The sequence below is a fragment of the Aegilops tauschii genome, chromosome 6 (genome assembly GCF_002575655.3).
Source record: "Aegilops tauschii subsp. strangulata cultivar AL8/78 chromosome 6, Aet v6.0, whole genome shotgun sequence".
Lineage (NCBI taxonomy): Eukaryota > Viridiplantae > Streptophyta > Magnoliopsida > Poales > Poaceae > Aegilops > Aegilops tauschii.
Genome location: NC_053040.3, coordinates 75,502,136 through 75,516,322, shown reverse-complemented (window position 1 = coordinate 75,516,322; position 14,187 = coordinate 75,502,136). Strand labels below are relative to the sequence as shown.

General features: G+C 47.8%; 1 pseudogene; it reads right to left on the bottom strand.

Annotated features, from left to right (window-relative positions):
- Nucleotides 1–12,870: 12,870 nt before the first annotated feature.
- LOC141025834 (uncharacterized) lies at nucleotides 12,871–13,832 on the bottom strand (annotated as a pseudogene).
- Nucleotides 13,833–14,187: the final 355 nt, after the last annotated feature.

The following is a 14,187-nucleotide window of genomic DNA, read 5'->3' as shown; positions in this document are numbered from 1 at the left end:
GATGTGCCTTTAGTCCTTGCCGTCGAGCCCCAGGCTCCGGCATGGGCGCAGTCCACCGTCCGTTTCCTCCAAACAGGAGAGCTCCCCGAGGAGCAGGAAGAAGCAGAGAAAGTAGCCCATCAGTCGAGCATGTACCAGTTTGTGGATGATGCCCTATACAGAAGGAGACCGAACGGCATGAAGTTGAAGTGCATTCCTCAGGAAGACGGACTGAGGCTATTGGCAGAGATATATGGAGGCTTGTGTGGCTCCCACATAGGGTCGAGAGCCCTTGCCGGCAAGGCATTCCGGGAAGGTTTCTTCTGGCCCACCGCTCTCCAGGATGCGACTGCACTAGTAACCAAGTGTGAAGAGTGCCAATTCCATTCAAAGAAGCTTCATCAACCAGCCCAAGCCCTTCAGACAATCCCTCTTTCCTGGCCATTTTTTATCTGGGGGCTCGACATATTGGGTCCCTTTCCCTGTGCCATCGGGGGCTTTGAGTACTTGTACGTTGCTATCGACAAGTTCACAAAGTGGCCGGAGGTGGAGCCAGTGAGAAAGGTGACAGCACAGTCAGCCGTCAAGTTCTTCAAGGGAGTGGTCTGCCATTTTGGTGTGCCAAACAAAGTCATCACCGACAATGGCACGCAGTTCAGGAGCCGCACCTTCATGCAGTACATTTGAGACCTCGGCAGGAAGGTTTGTTTTGCTTCTGCTGCTCATCCCAGAAGTAATGGCCAGGCTGAGAGGGCGAATGCAAAAGTGCTGCGGGGCATTAAGACCAAAACTTTTGACAAGCTGCGCAAGTGCGGGAGGCGCTGGATTGATGAGTTGCCAATGGTTCTTTGGTCGATCAGAACGACGCCAAATTGAGCCACTGGCCAGACGCCCTTTGCCTTGGTATACGGAGCAGAAGCAGTTCTCCCCACGGAACTCATATACGGGTCACCTCGAGTGCTCGCTTATGATGAGCTTGAGCAAGAGCAGTTGCGCCAAGAGGATGCGATGCTCCTTGAGGAAGATCGCCTTCAGGCTGCTGTGCGAGCCGCTCGTTACCAGCAAGCCTTGCGCTGCTATCATAGCCGCAAGGTTCATGCCCGAAGACTTCAAGAAGGCGACCTTGTTCTTCGGCGGATTCAATCCGCCAAGAATTCAAACAAGTTGACGCCGAAGTGGGAAGGCCCTTATCGGGCAATACGAGTCACCAGGCCCGGCGTGATCCGCTTAGAGACCGAAGATGGCATTCCGGTGAGCAATTCCTGGAATATCGAACATCTTCGCAAATTTTACCCCTAAGGCGCGGTTGCCGGGAGCCCCGGCAACCCCCATTTTGTACCAGCCTTGCCGGTAAGGCATGTAACCCTTTGTACAAAGCCAGGCGCAGACCCTGAGCATAAATAAATGAAGCGCTGGCGCCCTAAGTTTTAGCATGCATGCTAGGTTGAGTCTCTCTCTTTGTTAGGGTCGATAGTGCTTAGCGGCGACTAACCCCTAGCATAGAGGTTGAGTGTGCGTCTCTCTGTTCCTTCCCATCCTTTCTTTTGGTTCGCAGGATGCGCGGGCGTTTCTGCTGAGCTGTTTGGGTGAAAGGAAACAGGCCGACGCCCCAACTCCGGCAAGCCAAGGTTGCCAGGGGCTGCGGAATCTAGAGATCCGACCACGGCAAGCCAAGGTTGCCGGGGGCTGCAGAATCAGATAAGTCTTTCATCCCCCACTCTACACTTCGGTATGGAACTTGAACGTATGAAGCTTCGCTCACTCTTATACCGCCGTTCTCCCTCTTTCCCGTGCCCAAGAACCTTTCTTTGGGCCGGAACTTGGTTGTAGTGCGATGGAAAGGGAACAAACAAAGGGCCTAAACCTACTTTTCCCCTACCTCCGCCAAGGGCGTGAGTGTAGTCGAGCTATAGAGCAGGAGGATGGCAAGGTCTGTTGCCGGGTAACGATGTTTATTTTAAGATAACAAGGATTCGATCCTTGGTGTGGGCCTCGCTCGCGCACAAAAGAACCCGGCAAACACCCCTTTTCTTCATTAATACGTTGTTAACCAGTACAATTCATACGGAGTGTGAGCTTCAGAAAGGGGATTACAAGGTTTAAATTCAACAATTGCCCGCAGGCTTAAGATCTAAAAAAGGGATAAGATGCCCGCAATCCCTTTCTTGTCCCTCTCCTCAGGAAGCGGATTGGGATGGCAGGGGGGCAAAAGGAGCGCCTAGGCGAGGTACGAGCAGCAGAAGACACCAAGAGAACGTCCCTGCGGCCGCCTAGAAGAAGGCTGGTGATGACGGTGCCGGGGAAGAGGCCGAAAGATGAGGCAGCGGGCCGACAATACGTGACAAAGGCGTCGACACCATCGTACTCCAACTTGACGGCCCGCCACCCGCCTTCTTCGTCTTCTCCAGCCCTCCAGCGCCAGCCACCAGAGCGATGGCCCCGAGAAGTTCAAGGAGCTGGCTCCAGGAGCCACCACCAAGAACTGCCTCCCTCGGCAAACTTCTTGCCGGGGAGAGGGCCAGGTGCAGATGGTGCTGCTGCCAGCTCTGCCTAGGGACGGGGCGTCTGATGCCTAGTCGGACCCGTCCCCGTCGTCCTCCCTGCTGGTTCCCTCCTCATCGCCACTCGAGGAGGAGCTCTCGTCGACGGTCGAGCTCTCTGCACAGCACCCTAGCCTGTGTCCCGAGCGCCCGAAGACCTTGGCGGAGAGCAAGTCGCTCTCCACTAGTTTGAAGAGGAGAACGAGCCCCTTCATCAAGCAGTGGGCACGTGCGAAGGTCTTCCAACCCCGACGAAGGAACATCACATGAGGGGTGGGGAACCCTGTGTTCACCCACATATCACCATTGCAACACCCCTTCATGTGAAGCCTCATACTCGGCCGCTGGTCGATCTCCAGCACCCTCGCGAACTCCTCGGGAAGGCGAAGGCGGCCACGCAGTGGTTCACGCAGCTGCAACATGAACTCCAGCGCCGTGTCCCCAACATGACCGCTGGACGAAGCAGGAGGAGACGGTGGCGGAGATGGTGACGGAGATGGCGATGACGTAGGTGTTCCCCTTTCGCGACCGCCTCTTCCTCGACCGCCTCGCCGACCGCGGCCCCTTCCGGCACCTCCACCTCGAGCATGGCCTTCGCCTTGGACGGCTGGGTCTTCCTTGACCGCCTCGGTTCTCTGGCGGGAGGAAGACCTAGTCGCCTCCGCAGGAGAACGGCCGCGACCACGCCCTCTCGCCATGGCAGTGAATGGAAGATGGAGGCGAAGGGAAGGCCCGAGAAGATGCCTCCCCTCCCCCTCCCGAGTCCCTTTTTATAGCCAAGCGGGGATGGCTAAAGACCGGCTCTACGCCTCTGAAGAGCCCGTTCAAATCTGGCTCATTAAGTTGGCAGCGAGCAGGGTCATCGACCGCCCTCCCCGCCCAATCAAAGGCGCGTAAGTATCGGCCATCGCGCATCTCCTCATATCCCGTGCATCCATCACCTACCCCGCACCGTGCATGCGGCATACGTGGAGAAGAGGGCGGGCGTGATGGGAAACGTGGAACGGCGGTTCCAAGGCTGAGAGAGTAAATGAGCAGTGGCCCTGCAGTTTTCCCTCTCTTTTAGGGAAAACGCAGGCCGCCTCTTTACTATTCTCTACGGGATGACGCAAGCATGCTGCGTTCATCCCATGCACGACCCCCACATCACGCATTCAAAGCGGGTCATGGGGAAGTGCAACGAGCAAGGGAGTTACTGGAGTAAAAACTCTGCCTCGCGTGCCCGCGCACCGTTCTGGGCCTAGCCCAACAACGCTCTGCGCTTATGTGTGGCCCAGGCCCGGGGGCTCCTATCGGTGTAAAAAAGTAGGGGTCCTTTTGGTACCCCTTTACCTGTGCACGAGCAGTTGCAGCCGCACCTACGACCACGCTTGGCGGGGCAGAGGAGGCAAGGACGCAAGACTACCAGAGCAGTGCTCAAGACCAGAAGCATGCAGAGCAGAAGGGCGAGGTGAAACTCCCCCGGCAAGGCCCTTGCCGGGGCAGCCTTCACGGCCCCGGCAAGAGCCTTGCCGGGGCAACTTGCCCAACAACAACGAGGCCGCCACCCTTGAGCCTGAGAGTTCCAACACCATCGACACATTGGAACCAAGGCTCGGAGGCGCCTCCATGCTGGCATGCAGATCTTTGTGAAGGCCAAGAGCAGAAAAGACTAGAGGAGAACCAGAAGACGAAGACCTCCGGCAGGATCCTTGCTGGAGATGCCCACAAGACCCCCGGCAAGACCCTTGCCGGGGACCCCTGCAAGACCCCGGCAAGCCTCTTGCCGAGGACATCTACGAGGCCACAGCCAGGCCCACGCCAAGGCTCCACCGCCATTCCCATACACTGCCAGCCCACCAACTAGGCAGGCACCTGCGTGGCGGCATGCAGCTCCCAGGTCAACTCAGCAAGCACCTGCGTGGTGGCATGTAGATCTTCGTGAAGACTCTACCACCACACCAACTCAGCAGCCAGCCAGCCAGCGTGGCACTACATGCCTCGTCAGCCTGGACACGTGTCGAAGCAATGTGAGGCGGTGACAGGTGGGACGAGCTTCCTTGCCGTCCCCGATAAATCAAGAAGGGCACGTCGACAGAACATTTAATGCGTTTTGTCCTACGGTGCTAGGGATAAACTCGACTACTGTACAACTTTCCACCTCCTGTGTGCCATTATGGCAGCCCCTTTGACTATAAAAGGAGGCCCGCGGCATACTGAGACGGGATTTGGACTTTTTGGACCCTGCACGCTTTGTAGCTAGTCCAAGAACACCAGATCAACACAAACCAGCAGGAGTAGGGTATTACGCGTAACTCGCGGCCCGAACCTGGATAAACCCCCGGTGTTGATCTTCTAAACCCGCTCTTTCCACAGCCCCGCGCCCGCCAACTATAGAAGGGATTCCCCGTGATCCCATAGGTGTCATTTCCACCGACAAGCAACAATTAAATTACGTTGAAATTACACTCTCTAGGTAATTACGGCACACACAGTTGGTAAAACACAAACGTTTGTGATATACACCATAATCCAAGACGGTTCATGCTACCTCTTGAGCAATGCGTTAGTTTTCCCTTGAAGAGGAAAGGTGATGCAGCAAAGTAGCGTAAGTATTTCCCTCGGTTTTTGAGAACCAAGGTATCAATCCAGTAGGAGGCCACGCACGAGTCCCTCGCACCTACACAAACAAATAAATCCTCGCAACCAACGCAATAAAGGGGTTGTCAATCCCTTCACGGTCACTTACGAGAGTGAGACCTGATAGATATGATAAGATAATATTTTTGGTATTTTTATGATAAACATGCAAAGTAAAATAAAAGGCAATAAAATAGCTAAGTGTTGGAAGATTAATATGATGGAAGATAGACCCGGGGGCCATAGGTTTCACTAGTGGCTTCTCTCAAGAGCATAAGTATTACGGTGGGTGAACAAATTACTGTTGAGCAATTGACAGAATTGAGCATAGTTATGAGAATATCTAGGTATGATCATGTATATAGGCATCACGTCCGCGACAAGTAGACCGACTCCTGCCTGCATCTACTACTATTACTCCACACATCGACCGCTATCTAGCATGCATCTAGAGTATTAAGTTCATAAGAACAGAGTAACGCTTTAAGTAAGATGACATGATGTAGAGGGATAAACTCGTGCAATATGATATAAACCCCATCTTGTTATCCTCGATGGCAACAATACAATACGTGCCTTGCTGCCCCTACTGTCACTAGGAAAGGACACCGCAAGATTGAACCCAAAGCTAAGCACTTCTCCCATTGCAAGAAAGATCAATCTAGTAGGCCAAACCAAACTGATAATTCGAAGAGACTTGCAAAGATAACCAATCATACATAAAAGAATCCAGAGAAGATTCAAATATTGTTCATAGATAAACTTGATCATAAACCCACAATTCATCGGTCTCAACAAACACACCGCAAAAGAAGATTACATCGAATAGATCTCCACAAGAGAGGGGGAGAACATTGTATTGAGATCCAAAAAGAGAGAAGAAGCCATCTAGCTAATAACTATGGACCCGAAGGTCTGAGGTAAACTACTCACACATTATCGGAGAGGCTATGGTGTTGATGTAGAAGCCCTCCGTGATCGATGCCCCCTCCGGCGGAGCTCCGGAAAAGGCCCCAAGATGGGATCTCACGGGTACAGAAGGTTGCGGCTGTGGAATTAGGTTTTTGGCTCCGTATCTGGTAGTTTGAGGGTACGTGGGTATATATAGGAGGAAGAAGTACATCGGTGGAGCAACGTGGGGCCCACGAGGGTGGAGGGCGCGCCCAGGGGGGTAGGCACGCCCCCCTACCTCGTGCCCTCCTGGTTGATGTCTTGACGTAGGGTCCAAGTCCTCTGGATCACGTTCGTTCCGAAAATCACGTTCCCGAAGGTTTCATTCCGTTTGGACTCCGTTTGATATTCTTTTTCTGCGAAACTTCGAAATAGGCAAAAAACAGCAATTCTGGGCTGGGCCTCCGATTAATAGGTTAGTCCCAAAAATAATATAAAAGTGTATAATAAAGCCCATTAATGTCCAAAATAGAATATAATATAGCATGGAACAATAAAAAATTATAGATACATTGGAGACGTATCAAGCATCCCCAAGCTTAATTCCTGCTCATCCTCGAGTAGGTAAATGATAAAAACAGAATTTTTGATGTGGAATGCTACTTGGCATAATTTCAATGTAATTATCTTAACTGTGGTATGAATATTCAGATCCGAAAGATTCAAGACAAAAGTTTAATATTGACATAATAATAATAATACTTCAAGCATACTAACTAAGCAATTATGTCTTCTCCAAATAACATGGCCAAAGAAAGTTATCCCTACAAAATCATATAGTCTGGCTATGCTCTATCTTCACCACACAAAGTATTTAAATCATGCACAACCCCGATGACAAGCCAAGCAATTGTTTCATACTTTTGATGTTCTCAAACTTTTTCAATCTTCACGCAATACATGAGCGTGAGCCATGGACATAGCACTATATGTGGAATAGAATGGTGGTTGTGGAGAAGACAAAAAAGGAGAAGATAGTCTCACATCAACTAGGCGTATCAACGGGCTATGGAGATGCCCATTAATAGATATCAATGTGAGTGAGTAGGGATTGCCATGCAACGGATGCACTAGAGCTATAAGTATATGAAAGCTCAACAAAAGAAACTAAGTGGGTGTGCATCCAACTCGCATGCTCACGAAGACCTAGGGCATTTCGAGGAAGCCCATCATTGGAATATACAAGCAAAGTTCTATAATGAAAATTTCCCACTAGTATATGAAAGTGATATCATAGGAGACTCTCTATCATGAAGATCATGGTGCTACTTTGAAGCACAAGTGTGGTAAAGGGATAGTAACATTGTCCCTTCTCTCTTTTTCTCTCATTTTTTTATTTGGGCCTTTTCTCTTCTTTTTTTTATGGCCTCTTTTATTATTTAGTCCGGAATCTCATCCCGACTTGTGGGGGAATCATAGTCTCCATCATCCTTTCCTCACTTGGGACAATGCTCTAAAAATAATGATCATCACACTTTTATTTACTTACAACTCGACAATTACAACTCAATACTTGGAACAAAATATGACTCTATGTGAATGCCTCCGGCGGTGTACCGGGATATGCAATGATTCAAGAGTGACATGTATGAAAGAATTATGAACGGTGGCTTTGCCACAAATACGATGTCAACTACATGATCATGCAAAGCAATATGACAATGATGGAGCGTGTCATAATAAACGGAACGGTGGAAAGTTGCATGGCAATATATCTCGGAATGGCTATGGAAATGCCATGATAGGTAGGTATGGTGGATGTTTTGAGGAAGGTATATGGTGGGTGTATGATACCGGCAAAAAGTGCACGGTATTAGAGAGGCTAGCAATGGTGGAAGGAAGAAAAGTGAGTATAATCCATGGACTCAACATTAGTCATAAAGAACTCATATACTTATTGCAAAAATCTACAAGTAATCAAAGCAAAGTATTACGCGCATGCCCCTAGGGGGATAGATTGGTAGGAAAAGACCATCGCTCGTCCCCGACCGCCACTCATAAGGAAGACAATCAATAAATAAATCATGCTCCGACTTCATCACATAACGGTTCACCATACGTGCATGCTACGGGAATCACAAACTTTAACACAAGTATTTCCCAAATTCAAAACTACTCAACTAGCATGACTCTAATATCATCATCTCCATATCTCAAAACAATTATCAAGCATCAAGCTTCTCTTAGCATTCAGCACACTCATAAGAAAGTTTTTACTAATTTTGAATGCCTATCATAATTAAAGCAAATTACCATGCTGTTTTGTAGGACTCTCAATATAATCTAAGTGAAGCATGAGAGAACAATAGTTTCTATAAAACAAATCCACCACCGTGCTCTAAAAGATATAAGTGAAGCACTAGAGCAAAAACTATATAACTCAAAAGATATAAGTGAAGCACATAGAGTATTCTAACAAATTCCGAATCATGTGTGTCTCTCTCAAAAGGTGTGTACATCAAAGATGATTGTGGTAAACTAAAAAGCAAAGACTCAAATCGTACAAGACGCTCCAAGCAAAACACATATCATGTGGTGAATAAAAATATAACTCCAAGTAAAGTTACCGATGGAAGTAGACGAAAGAGGGGATGCCTTCTGGGGCATCCCCAAGCTTTGGCTTTTTGGTGTCCTTAGATTATCTTGGGTGCCATGGCATCCCCAAGCTTAGGCTCTTGCCACTCCTTGTTCCATGATCCATCAAATATTTTACCCAAAACTTGAAAACTTCACAACACAAAACTTAACAGAAAATCTCGTGAGCTCCGTTAGCGAAAGAAAACAAAACACCACTTCAAGGTACTGTAATGAACTCATTCTTTATTTATATTGGTGTTAAACCTACTGTATTCCAACTTATCTATGGTTTATAAACTATTTTACTAGCCATAGATTCATCAAAATAAGCAAACAACACACGAAAAACAGAATCTGTCAAAAACAGAACAGTCTGTAGTAATCTGTAACTAACGCAAGCTTCTGGAACTCCAAAAATTCAGCCAAAATAGAACGACCTAGAAAATTTGTTTATTGATCAGCAGCAATTGGAATCAATATTTTATCACGTTCTGGTCATTTTTAACAATTATTTTCGTGAACAGAAAGTTTCTGAAATTTTCAGCAAGATCAAATAACTATCATCCAAGAAGATCCTATAGGTTAAACTTGGCACAAACACTAATTAAAACATAAAAACACATCTAACCAGAGGCTAGATCAAATATTTATTCCTAAACAGAAGCAAAAAGCAAAAAACTAAAAATAAAATTGGGTTGCCTCCCAACAAGCGCTATCGTTTAATGCCCCTAGCTAGGCATAATAGCAAGGATAGATCTAGGTATTGCCATCTTTGGTTTTAGGGAAGAAAAGAGCAAACTTGTTATCTATGGAATTAATATTTCTATTTTTATAAAGCACGTGGCTATTAATGGTAGAAGAAAGATTAAGCACGTTGCGGAAATTGGCATCTAGGCTAGCTTTTATTTCTTTGATAGATTCGTTTTGGTAAGAGAGCAAAAGAGATGTGGATTCAACTTTCTCATTCATGGGGTGCAAAAATATAGTTTTCATCTTTTCATAGGTATCTATGGGGTCCCCTTCAATAAAACCCTCTTCAAAAATAGAATCTAAAACTTGTTTGAACGAAGCGGGCAACCCAACATAAAAGCTTTTTAAGTAAACCTTAATTTGATATTGGGGTACATAGCTAGCCCGGATCCTTAACAGCCTATCCCAAGCATCTTTCAAAGATTCATCGAGTAAATAACCCAAAATTCTAGAATCATCTTCATCAAAATTATTAAGATTCTCATTGATAACTCCGGCAGGTTTTTCCATAGTATCTCTATTTATGGGTTTAGATAAAATAGCAGGATTGTATAAAGTGCTAAAACCCGGGAGAGAAACCCCAACCCTTTTTGATTCTGACATGACGAAAGGAAGGCGAGCGGAAAAGAGAGGGCGAATAAAACGGCAAGGGTGAAGTGGGGGAGAGGAAAACGAGAGGCAAATGGCAAATAATGTAATGCGGGAGATAAGGGTTTGTGATGGGTACTTGGTATGTTGACTTTTGCGTAGACTCCCCGGCAACGGCGCCAGAAATCCTTCTTGCTACCTCTTGAGCACTGCGTTGGTTTTCCCTTGAAGAGGAAAGGGTGATGCAGCAAAGTAGCATAAGAATTTCCCTCAGTTTTTGAGAACCAAGGTATCAATCCAGTAGGAGGCCATGCACGAGTCCCTCGCACCTACACAAACAAATAAATCCTCGCAACCAACGCAATAAAGGGGTTGTCAATCCCTTCACGGGCACTTACGAGAGTGAGATCTGATAGATATGATAAGATAAGATTTTTGGTATTTTTATGATAAAGATGCAAAGTAAAATAAAAGGCAATAAAAATAGCTAAGTGTTGGAAGATTAATATGATGGAAGATAGACCCGGGGGCCATAGGTTTCACTAGTGGCTTCTCTCAAGAGCATAAGTATTACGGTGGGTGAACAAATTACTGTTGAGCAATTGACAGAACTGAGCATAGTTATGAGAATATCTAGGTATGATCATGTATATAGGCATCACGTCCGCGACAAGTAGACCGACTCCTGCCTGCATCTACTACTATTACTCCAAACATCGACCGCTATCCAGCATGCATCTAGAGTATTAAGTTCATAAGAACATAGTAACGCTTTAAGTAAGATGACATGATGTAGAGGGATAAACTCGTGCAATATGATATAAACCCCATCTTGTTATCCTCGATGGCAACAATACAATACGTGCCCCGCTGCCCCTACTGTCACTGGGAAAGGACACCGCAAGATTGAACCCAAAGCTAAGCACTTCTCCCATTGCAAGAAAGATCAATCTAGTAGGCCAAACCAATCATACATAAAAGAATTCAGAGAAGATTCAAATATTGTTCATAGATAAACTTGATCATAAACCCACAATTCATCGGTCTCAACAAACACACTGCAAAAGAAGATTACATCGAATAGATCTCCACAAGAGAGGGGGAGAACATTGTATTGAGATCCAAAAAGAGAGAAGAAGCCATCTGGCTAATAACTATGGACCCGAAGGTCTGAGGTAAACTACTTACACATCATCGGAGAGGCTATGGTGTTGATGTAGAAGCCCTCCGTGATCGATGCCCCCTCCGGCGGAGCTCCGGAAAAGGCCCCAAGATGGGATCTCACGGGTACAGAAGGTTGCGGCGGTGGAATTAGGTTTTTGGCTCTGTATCTGGTAGTTTGGGGGTACGTGGGTATATATAGGAGGAAGAAGTACGTCGGTGGAGCAACATGGGGCCCACGAGGGTGGAGGGCGCGCCCCCCTACCTCGTGCCCTCCTGGTTGATGTCTTGACGTAGGGTCCAAGTCCTCTGGATCACGTTCGTTCCGAAAATCACGTTCCCGAAGGTTTCATTCCGTTTGGACTCCGTTTGATATTCTTTTTCTGCGAAACTCTGAAATAAGCAAAAAACAGCAATTCTGGGCTGGGCCTCCGGTTAATAGGTTAGTCCCAAAAATAATATAGAAGTGTATAATAAAGCCCATTAATGTCCAAAACAGAATATAATATAGCATGGAACAATCAAAAATTATAGATACGTTGGAGACGTATCAGTTCATAGAGAGGAAATGTGTGCAAGCATGCACACAATTGCCGTTTGCAAAGCGTGTGCGATGTCAGACAATATCACAAACGGTACGGGCAAACTAAACGTTTGTGTTAGTTGCCTTATCGTACACGATTCGCGGCCATGAACTGTTTCTGATGAAGTATGCATCGTAAACCTTGCACCACAGAATAGCGTGTGCGATAGTTGTCGTGTACGATGATGTTACGACGGTCCGACGTTTCATAATCCTGTCCGACATTCGTACGGCGATTAGCTAATCTTATTAATTAGTTATCGCATACGGATGTGTGTGATTGTATGCTTATCATACACGTTTTATAATAGTGAACCGTTTGTGATGGGCCGCGATCATAAACGTAGCACCACAGAATACCGACTGCGATGGAAATGCAAGCACAAACGAGTAGGAGTACTGTATATGCATCTTGGCTCCCTATCCCCAACGGTTTCTAGATCATGTGGGAAGGACCCCCCTATCGCCGTCACTCACTAGGCAACAGTTCCAAATTCCGTCGCGGAAAGGGGTTAAAAACCATTTGTATAGCATCGACACATACCAGTGCACCCACATACACTTGTACTCTAAGTTTAGTACGTTATACACAAAGTGAAGAGGTGCATGCACGCACTCGTCTTCTCTCACACACGCATCTGTAGCTACGAATTGTAGTGTTCTCAACCATCTGACAGGCTCTATCATAGGTTCCCGTTGCTCCTTGGCCTTGAGATTGAGAAGTTTAAAATGCGGAAGCTAAGCTGGAGGTGCGAGGTTTTGGTTAATGTGCGGGCCGCACACGGCACCAACACAACACGAGCTTCGTCTGCCTGGTGCGCAGTCGGGTGAGTACTACTAGTAGTAGTACTACTTTGATGTATCGCGTCAACTCGCACAAGTATGCAATACTTCCTGAACAAACAAGCATATAAGCTGCTTATACTTCTTACCCAAAGGATCTTTATATCCAACAGACACAAAATATCCGTTCGACTGTTGGAAATTACTTTAACTGCTGATCTGATGTCGAACTAATTGCTGCATCGTTACCAAAACCCACCATCTCTTAAGATAAAGTAGACCGAGCTAACCCCTATATTAGCATATTACTAAGATAAACAGAAGGCACTGTAGAATCATTTAGGAGGTGAGCTTGTCAATCTGAATATGGAGGGACACCGTCCTCGACAACCCAGCCCCGGCCAGCAGCTTGGGTGGAACTGTGAGAAGGTCACCTCCTGCATGGCGACGTCGCCGGGATCCTTGGTGCTTGTCACCTCGATTTCCACCTTGACGGCGTCTGTCCTGCCTTTGGGCTCCCCCGACGGGCCGTTCACCCTCAACTTGGCCACGTAGTGCGCTAGTGGGGACGCCCCCGCTCTGATGCAGACGACCGACACAGCGATAGTCACGCCGATGTAGAGCACGCCGCCAACCAAGAAAAATGTGCGGTCGTCCTCCACTGCGAAAAGCAAGAGTCGTGGCTCCGACACTGGCACTTCCAGCTGGAGCACCTTGCCGTATTGGATCCTGAGCACGGGCATGCGATGCACGGTGCTGATGGGGTGGGGGAGCGCCGGCGGCGGGCCTTTGTAGCCGTAGACGGGCACGAGGCATTTGCAGGGCGCGAGCAGACACATGCTCTGGTCATCGGTCAGCTTGTGGTAAGTGGCAGAGAGCCCACAGCCTTCGTGCAGGCACTCCACCCTCATCGAGGAGAGGATGGCGTCCATCGCCGTGTTTCGCACATCGAAGTCGCCGCCGCACTCGGACTTCTGGCACTGCCGCTGGTTCCCGTGGCTCTCGCCGCGACAGTCCGCGCAGGTCATGTGCCCCCCCCCTTGCACTGCACAAATCAATCGAATAGCACATCAATCAAGAAACCTGCACCTTGCTCGATCAGCCAAACGGACGAGGTGTGTTCAAACCTCATACACTGGGGGCTTCAAGGGGCGGAGGCACAAGGGGCAGTGGAGCAAGGTGAGCTCCATAGAGACCATAGAGAGCTCCATCGTCGGGTCCTTTTCCATCGGCATGATGTCGCCCTCCTCATGCACAACCATCTCTCGCTTTAGGGCCACGGCATTACAAAGTTTTACCATCACATATTCATACTACTTCAAGGTGCATTAAATCAACACATGCAAGTATCAAAAGGAAAGTCATGGCATGCATGCATGCGTTATAATTAATGCATCGATAAACGCAAATTATTGAAATATATCGTAGTGCACTGCTTTGATGTGTCATGTCAACTCGTAAAACAAGGAGAAGTTTGATTACAACACCCTCTCTCTCGCCCATGAGCGTGGTGGCTCGCAGGACTAGGAGAAGCTTTCTCTACACGCTCTCCCTCCCGCACGCGGTGGACATGCAGCAGTTCATTCGGTGTCATATGGCCAGAAGCATACTAGTAGTACTCCACTGCAGTAGTACCATCATTGTTCGACTTCTTGA